This window comes from Lampris incognitus, chromosome 12 (genome assembly GCF_029633865.1).
Source record: "Lampris incognitus isolate fLamInc1 chromosome 12, fLamInc1.hap2, whole genome shotgun sequence".
Lineage (NCBI taxonomy): Eukaryota > Metazoa > Chordata > Actinopteri > Lampriformes > Lampridae > Lampris > Lampris incognitus.
Window position 1 is genome coordinate 2509342 of NC_079222.1, and position 10271 is coordinate 2519612.

Below are 10271 nucleotides of genomic sequence, written 5' to 3' on the forward strand. Positions count from 1 at the left end.
TATGTAGAGCTTGATCCAACTGCTTAAGACGTCTGACACGAAAACGCTTTTATTCATATTCATAATGTGAAGTCATCCGACCGTGACCATGAAATGTCCCTGTACATGAGAAGTCCAGCCCTGCTGAGGAGGCCTCTCCTCCTGGGCCACTTACCTCGATGTTCACTGCTCTCTGGAAGGACACTGAGCTTAGTGTAATTTCAGGAATTCTATCTGACTGGACCGTGTGAGATCGGCTCCCCTGGCCAGCCTCAAGCCTCCTCCCCAAATGTGATGCGAAGAGAAGAAAAAGAGGAGTCTGCTCTTCCCCAATCCCTGCTTCACTTCCATTACTTCAATTATTTCTCACATTAACCCAAGAAAAGCACGGCTCCGTGTCCCCGTGTGGGCACCGAGCCCAGAGTGCTGCGCTTCCTGTCCTTGCTGTCTGCAGAGATCACGTGATTTCATGTCTGCAGAGATCATGTGGTTTCCTGTCTGCAGAGATCACGTGTTTCATGTCTGCAGAGATCATGTGGTTTCCTGTCTGCAGAGATCATGTGGTTTCCTGTCTGCAGAGATCATGTGGTTTCCTGTCTGCAGAGATCACGTGGTTTCCTGTCTGCAGAGATCACGTGCTTTCCTGTCTGCAGAGATCACGTGCTTTCCTGTCTGCAGAGATCATGTGGTTTCCTGTCTGCAGAGATCACGTGGTTTCCTGTCTGCAGAGATCATGTGGTTTCCTGTCTGCAGAGATCACGTGGTTTCCTGTCTGCAGAGATCACGTGGTTTCCTGTCTGCAGAGATCACGTGGTTTCCTGTCTGCAGAGATCATGTGGTTTCCTGTCTGCAGAGATCATGTGGTTTCCTGTCTGCAGAGATCACGCGTTTCATGTCTGCAGAGATCACGTGGTTTCCTGTCTGCAGAGATCACGTGGTTTCCTGTCTGCAGAGATCATGTGGTTTCCTGTCTGCAGAGATCACGTGGTTTCCTGTCTGCAGAGATCACGTGGTTTCCTGTCTGCAGAGATCATGTGGTTTCATGTCTGCAGAGATCACGTGCTTTCCTGTCTGCAGAGATCATGTGGTTTCCTGTCTGCAGAGATCACGTGGTTTCCTGTCTGCAGAGATCATGTGGTTTCCTGTCTGCAGAGATCACGTGGTTTCCTGTCTGCAGAGATCACGTGGTTTCCTGTCTGCAGAGATCACGTGGTTTCCTGTCTGCAGAGATCACGTGGTTTCCTGTCTGCAGAGATCACGTGGTTTCCTGTCTGCAGAGATCATGTGGTTTCCTGTCTGCAGAGATCATGTGCTTTCCTGTCTGCATAGATCACGTGCTTTCCTGTCTGCAGAGATCATGTGGTTTCATGTCTGCAGAGATCACGTGTTTCATGTCTGCAGAGATCACGTGGTTTCCTGTCTGCAGAGATCATGTGGTTTCCTGTCTGCAGAGATCACGTGGTTTCCTGTCTGCAGAGATCACGTGGTTTCCTGTCTGCCGAGATCACGTGGTTTCCTGTCTGCAGAGATCACGTGCTTTCCTGTCTGCAGCGATCACGTGCTTTCCTGTCTGCAGAGATCACGTGCTTTCCTGTCTGCAGAGATCACGTGGTTTCCTGTCTGCAGAGATCACGTGGTTTCCTGTCTGCAGAGATCACGTGGTTTCCTGTCTGCAGAGATCACGTGGTTTCCTTTGCTTTTGACAAAACAACAGCATTTTAGGCAAATATCCGCCCCCTCGTGTGAAAAAGCCACCCTTGTGTTCAGCCTCAACAAGTGTGCGTGGTGTATCCATTGTGTATCCATTGTGTATCCATTGTGTATCCATGGTCTCCTTCTCGTCTTGTGTGCGTCTCCTGTCCCACCAAGACCGGCTTTTACGCCAGGGCAAGATCCATTTAGATAGATGTGGCAGAGGCAGTCAGGCCGGCCGGAGCCCCCAGGGAGCCGTGTGGCATCATTCTCTGTTTGTTCTGTGTGTCCTTCTTTATTTGTCTATTGTTTATTATTATTATTATTATTATTATTATTATTATTATTATTATTATCATTCCTTCCCCCTCTTTTATTCTGCAGATAAACACAATGCTCACAAGAGCCAAAAGAAGAAAAGGAAAACCATTCATAGAAACATAACAACAAAACACTGCTACTGTCTGGACTGATGACAGATATGATGGCACATCAAGATAAGGCCCATCATGGCCGTCCGGGTGGCGTAGCGGTCTATTCCGTTGGCTACCAACACGGAGATCACCAGTTCGAATCCCCGTGTTACCTCCGGCTTGGTCGGGCGTCCCTACAGACACAGTTGACCGTGTCTGCGGGTGGGAAGCCGGATGTGGGTATGTCTCCATGGTCGCTGCACGAGCGCCTCCTCTGGTCGGTCGGTCGGGCTGGCTGTTTGGGGGGGAGGGGGAACTGGGGAGAATAGCGTGTATCTCCCACGCGCTACGTCCCCCTGGTGAAACTCCTCACTGTCAGGTGAAAAGAAGCGGCTGGTGACTCCACATGTATGGGAGGAGGTATGTGGTAGTCTGCAGCCCCCCCCGGACCAGCAGAGGGGCTGGAGCAGAGACCGGGACGGCTCGGGGGAGTGGGGTAATTGGCCGGGTACAACTGGGGAGAAAAAGGGGGGAAATTCTAAAAAAAAGAAAAAAAAACGAGGTCCATCATAACACCCCTCCCCCCACCGCACTGCACCTCATTATACAGTTCTCCGCTGTTTGCAGTCCATCATTTCACACGTGCCCAGCCTGCGGTGTCACGTGCGGGTCCTGCAGATCCGCTATGTCGTCCTGCCTGGAGAACAGGGGGGGGGGGGGAAACCGACGGCATGTTTTAAACCTAAACACGCATTACACTGACGGGGGGTGGGAGGGGGGTGGGCGGCAGGTGTGGTTGTCAACGTGGACATTAGAACATTTGACTCAAGCCGCCGTACTGGCTCAGCGGTTGAGGGATAGGGGGGGGGGTGGATAGGGGGGTGGATAGGGGGTGGGGGTGGATAGGGGGGGGTAGACTCAGTGTAACCCATAATGCCTCCCAGAGCGCGGGGCAATGAGTGTGGAGCGAGCACTGCGGGGGATTAGCGTGTGTAATGGGGTTTTGAGGATAGGCAGGATTTCCGATGTGGAGCGATACGGTGCCAGGGGTAAACACAGACGGCTGGAGGACTCTGGGGACTCTGAGGGGGATTTAGTCCGCCGGGCCTCCCCGGCCACGTGGAGCTGCTATCACTGTGTCTTAAAGCGAGCCCATTTCCCACGGTCATTTACTCAAGCACCTCCGGCGGGGATTTGCTTATCCTCCCGCAGAGCGCCGAGGCCTCCTGGAGCTGCGCCTTTACACGGGCAGGGCGCAGGGCGCAGGGGGGAGGCGGCTTTCTGTTTTTTGCAGAGAGAGATAGAGCGGGGGAGATGGAGGGAGAGGGGGGAGAGACAAGATGTATACTGGTTTAACAACCCGTGGACCCGTGGAAGATCTTTCAAAACCAGCGGATGTTGCGCAGAAATGACGCAGGAGGTGCCGCTGATAGGGCGACGCACTCCGTTTGACACCTTCTTACCCAACGTGAATTCCACGGAGAGGCTCCAAATACATAAATAATGGGCACGCCACCCCTAACTGCCCCCCCCCCGTTTCGGTCCGCATGTGCGGCTCCAGATTACCGCGCACGAGCGGCTTCTCCCCCTAATACGTGTGTTGACGGTGCAGCGGCGGCCCCGCGGGCGCGTCTGCAGACGGATGGAGTCAGAGAGAGGGAGCTGGGTCTGAGATGAGCCGCCTCACATCTGGAGCCACATCTGGGATTACACGCTGCAGAGGAGCCAGCTGAGAGGGCTGGAAACTTGATTGAACTTTGACCCCGGCTCACCCCGAGGTGTAAGAAGCAGAGCAGCGGGGCGGATAAGCTGACGCCATGGTGGGTCAGGTCACCGTGGATTTGAATTAATCTGATCAATGGAGGTGAGGTGGCCTGCGCACAGCCTGACCCAGATAGACACCTGACACCGGGACTTCTTCACCCAGCCTTACCTGGATTAATGTGGCTTCTGGCTCCACAGCCCCTGTCTTCGCCCTGCTTACACAGCCATACACAACACAAACACACGCAGGGAGGTTTGAGTCCAGCCTTTCCTTCTCCTCCCTCTACGTTGGATAGACAGATTAAAGAGAGATGTGTTGAATAACTGTAAACCAGACATAATGACATACAAGTACTACCTGGGAAAGACCTCAGGGCTCCCCCACACGGCCAGTCTCAACGATACGGACGAATGGCTACGACCACTGTCGAGCTGCACTACCACTGTCGAGCTGCAGGGGGCCTGTGAGGAGGAACACGACGGTGCGTTTAACCAACGACTCACCATAAAATATAAAGATATAAAGAGAAATACTGCAAAGACACCGATAACCACGTTAGACTGGGTGTGAAACCGTTCATTAATGATTGGATGGCGCTGTGAACTAGCTTCTGCCACCACCCCCATCATCTTTTGTTTTAGCCTACAACTAGTTGTCTTTAAATTGAGTGCTTCACAACCTGGACTGCATGGTGGGTCGGTCTCTGTCTCAATGAATTTACCAACCACTGTTCTGCCCACCAGATTATAGATCATAGAGTATAGTTTATAGAGAATTAGATTATAGACTATAGATTATAGATTATAGCCTATAGATTATAGAGTATATATTATAGAGTACAGATTATAGAGTATATATTATAGATTATAGCCTATAGATTATAGTTTAGATTATAGAGTATAGATTATAGTTTATAGAATATATATTATAGAGTATAAATTATAGCCTATAGATTATAGCTTAGATTATAGAGTATATATTATAGAATATAGTTTATAGAGTATAGATTATAGAGTATAGATTATAGAGTATATAGTTTATAGAGCGTTAATTATAGAGTATAGATTATAGCCTATAGATTATAGTTTAGAGTATAGATTATAGAATATAGTTTATAGAGTGTTGATCATAGAGTATATAGATTATAGCCTATATTATAATTTAGATTATAGAGTATAGATTATAGTTTATAGAGTATATATTATAGAGTATAGATTATAGCCTATAGATTATAGTTTAGATTATAGAGTATATATTATAGAATATAGTTTATAGAGTATAGATTATAGAGTATATACAGTGGTGTGAAAAAGTGTTTGCCCCCTTCCTGATTTCTTATTTTTTGCATGTTTGTCACACTTAAATGTTTCAGATAATCAAACTAATTTAAATATTAGACAAAGATAACACAAGTAAACACAAAATGCAGTTTTTAAATGAAGGATTTTATTATTAAGGGAAAAGAAAAATCCAAACCTACATGGCCCTGTGTGAAAAAGTGATTGCCCCCCCCTGTTAAAACATAAATTAAGTGTGGTTTATCACATCTTTGGAAAGCTGAGTTGAATTTCTCTAGCCATACCCAGGCCTGATTACTGCCACACCTCTTCTCAATCAAGAAATCACTTAAATAGGACCTGCCTGACAAAGTGAAGTAGACCAAAAGAGCCTCAAAAGCTAGACATCATGCTGCAATCCAAAGACATTCAGGAACAAACGAGAAACAAAGTAATTGAGATCTATCAGTCTGCAAAAGGTTATAAAGCCATTTCTAAAGCTTTGGGACTCCAGCGAACCACAGTGAGAGCCATCATCCACAAATGGTGAAAACATGGAACAGTGGTGAACCCTCCCAGGAGTGGCCGGCCGACCAAAATTACCCCAAGAGCGCAGCGACGACTCATCCAAGAGGTCACAGAAGACCCCACAACAACATCCAAAGACCTGCAGGCCTCACTTGCCTTAGTTAAGGTCAGTGTTCATGACTCCACCATAAGAAAGAGACCCTGCATGGCAGAGTCCCGAGACGAAAACCACTGCTGAGCAACAAGAACATAAAGGCTCGTCTCAGTTTTGCCAGAAAACATCTTGATGATCCCCAAGACTTTTGGGAAAATACTCTGCGGACTGACGAGACAAAAGTTGAACTTTTTGGAAGGTGTGTGTCCCATTACATCTGGCGTAAAAGTAACACAACATTTCAGAAAAGGAACATCATACCAACAGTAAAATATGGTGGTCTGGGGCTGTTTTGCTGCTTCAGGACCTGGAAGACTTGCTGTGGTAAATGGAACCATGAATTCTGCTGTCTACCAAAACATCCTGAAGGAGAATGTCCGGCCATCTGTTCGTGACCTCAAGCTGAAGCACACTTGGGTTCTGCAGCAGGACAATGATCCAAAACACACCAGCAAGTCCACCTCTGAATGGCTTAAGAAGAACAAAAGGAAGACTTTGGAGTGGCCTAGTCAAAGTCCTGACCTGAATCCGATTGAGATGCTGTGGCATGACCTTAAAAAGGCGGTTCATGCTCGAAAACCCTCCAATGTGGCTGAATTACAACAATTCTGCAAAGATGAGTGGGCCAAAACTCCTCCACAGCGCTGTAAAAGACTCACTGCCAGGTATCGCAAACGCTTGACTGCCGTTGTTGCTGCTAAGGGTGGCCCAACCAGTTATTAGGTTTAGGGGGCAATCACTTTTTCACACAGGGCCATGTAGCTTTGGATTTTTTTTCCCTTATTAATAATAAAAAACCTTCATTTAAAAACTGCATTTTGTGTTTACTTGTGTTATCTTTGTCTAATATTTACATTTGTTTGATGATCTGAAACATTTAAGTGTGACAAACATGCAAAAAAATAAGAAATCAGGAAGGGGGCAAACACTTTTTCACACCACTGTAGTTTATAGAGTGTTAATTATAGAGTATAGATTATAGCCTATAGATTATAGTTTAGATTACAGAGTATAGATTATAGTTTATAGAATATAGATTATAGAGTATAGATTATAGCCTATAGATTATAGTTTAGATTATATAGTATATATTATAGTTTATAGAGTATAGATTATAGAGTATAGATTATAGCCTATATATTATAGTTTAGATTATATAGTATATATTATAGTTTATAGAGTATAGATTATAGTTTATAGTTTAGATTATAGAGTATATATTATAGTTTATAGAGTATAGATTATAGAGTATAGATTATAGTTTAGATTATAGAGTATAGATTATAGTTTATAGAGTATAGATTATATAGATTATAGCCTATAGATTATAGTTTATATTATAGAGTATATATTATAGTTTATAGAGTATAGATTATAGGGTGTAGATTATAGCCTATAGATTATAGTTTATAGATTATAGAGTATACATTATAGCCTATAGATTATGACTAATTGATGACTTAATTGATCATGACTAATGACTCTTGTAAACTGTTCTCTTCTCTCACATGTCTTTTGTCTCTCTCTGAATGACGTCTTCTCCATGTGAATGGTGTCATGTTAGTCTCCCTTGTGTGCACGTGCAGTCGGTCCTCCTCCCAGGTCTCCGTGGTGATGGTGGTCGCCACCCGGACACTGCTTGGCATCCCCTCATCACAGTTTCTTTTTTTCTTTTTCTTTTTTAACATGGTGATGTGGTGACGTGGTTCGGGTCCTGGGCCGTTCCGGTGGCGTCTGGACACTGCTTGGCATCCTCCTAATCATATTCTTCATACACTATATAAGTCCATTATAATTGTGTTATCCTCTTTCAATGTTGTGTTGTGTAAATTGTGTAAACACAACGTCATTGCACGTTGTGCGTCTTGGGAGAGAGATCCTCCTCTGTCGCTGTCCCTGAGCTTCCTTCCTGTTTTTTTCTTCTTGTTAAAGTTTTTTTTATACATTTATTTCTGATTTTTCCCTTTTTCCTCCCAATTTAGTGGCCAATCGATCCCTATTCTAGTTCAAACACCCACGCTCGTACTGTATGCACCCGCCAACTGCATCTCTCCGACCGGCAGTCTTGAAGGAGTCGCGACTCCAGGAGGCCGAACCACTGCTTTTTTCCCCACCCACCCAGAGACGCAGTCATGTGACGAACACAAGCCGACTCCGCCCCCCTCCCCAAGACAGCGCAGCCAATGACTGCTGCTTCATCGAGTCCGGCCGTAGTCGGATCTGACGAGACCGGGGCGCGAACCCGGGACCCCAGTGGGCAACTGCATCGACACAAAGCCGATGCTTAGACCGCTACACCACCGCGGACTACTACTTTTCTTTTCTTTTCTTTTTTTAAGGAGTCGTTCCTTATCCGATGAGAGGGTCTAAGGACAGGATGCTGTGTTGCTGTAAAGTAGATATATAATACCAAGATATATAACAAGTAGATATATAACAACAGGTAAATATATAATTACAAGTAGATATATTATAACAAGTACATGTATAATAACAAGTAGATATATAATAACAAGATATATATAACAAGTAGATATATAATAACAAGATATATAATAAAAAGTAGATATATAATAACAGGTAAATATATAATAACAAGTAGATATATTTTAACAAGTACATGTATAATAACAAGTAGATATTTAATAACAATATATACAATAACAAGTAGATATATAATAACAAGAAGATATATAATAACAAGATATGCAATAACAAGTAGATATATAATAACAATATATATGTATAATAACAATATATACAATAACAAGGTATATATAACAAGCAGATATACATAATAACACATAGATATACACGACAAGTAGATATATAATAACAATAAATATAATAACAAGGTATATATAACAAGTAGATATATAATAACAATATATATATATATATTAACAAGATACATAATAACAAGTAGATATATAATAACAATATATATATATATATATAATAACAAGATATATGATAACAAGTAGATATATAGTAACAATATATATATATATATTAACAAGATACATAATAACAAGTAGATATATAATAACAATATATATACATATATATATACATATATAATAACAAGTAGATATATGATAACAAGTAGATATATAGTAACAAGTAGTTAGTCAGTGAAACAAACACACACAGATGTGTGCAGCGGGTCCCACATATTTCAGCCAACTACCATTTAAACTGTTGTTTTAGCGACAGTTCACATTAATCTGATGGTTTAACAACACTTGGTTCTGACTTGTTTGGTTTGGACTTGAACGGAGGTAAGCGACAGTCAATATTCGGAGTCGGTGAATAAACATTAAAAAAAAGGAAAAACAAAGTAAACTATCTCTTCAGCTTGGGAATCACCACGAAGCCGACCGCCAGCAACAGAGACGAATGCAATAATGTAAACTCAGATCACATTATTGCTCCATTTCAATTATCTATCTTTTCCGAGAGGTGCGTGTGAACAGGGGAAGAAGACGTCAGGTTACAGTCCAGGGGGTTTTACTGCTTACTGACACGTCTCCAACAACATGAAGCAGGGAAATCGACTTTATCTCCCTCGTGTGCTCCTGAAATACACTCCGCAGTCTGATTTCACGCCCCGGATGACTTCCAACTGCTGTTTTGTGCTGCTATAATCTATATGTATATAATTTATCTGTACATAATCTATGTCTATAATGTGTGTGTGTGTGTGTGTGTGTATATAATGCATGTGTATATAATGCATATGTGTAATTTAAACGTATATAATGCACATGTATATAATCAATATGTATACAATGTGTATGTATATATATTTTAAATGTATATAATTTATATGAATATAATTTATATTTACGTAATGTATACATGTATGATTTATATTTATATAATGCAAATGTACATCATTTATATGCATATGATTTATATGTACATGATTTATATGTATATAATGTATATGTATTTAAATCTATAAAACTGTATGGATACAATGTACATAAATATGGTTTATATGTATATGGTTTATATTTTTATACTTTATATGTACGTATATGATTTATATGTATACGATTTAATATGTATATGGCCAGCTATGATGTGGCTGCCTTTGTCATCAAAATAGTTTAGGTAGAAATGAATTGTAGTGCACTGAACCCTACCGAACACATTTGTTTGTGATTCCAATTGAAGCGGATATGTTGTTTCTTTTTGTGCTCTTCATTTATCCCCAGACGGGACTGAAAAGGTGAGGTGGATCATCACTACGATCTAGTCAACATGTCCCTCTGAGCAATCTGAGAAGAGAAGCTTCATGTCTTGGTTGAGTTGGTGAAGTGAAGTGGACACAGCATTTCACTTTACAACCCTGGAAACTGTAACTGTTGTTGAATTAACGGGGTTTTCATCATTTAATTTATTTTCAGTTTAGTTCAGATGTGGAATCATCTGCCCGCCATGATGATTTGTTCTCA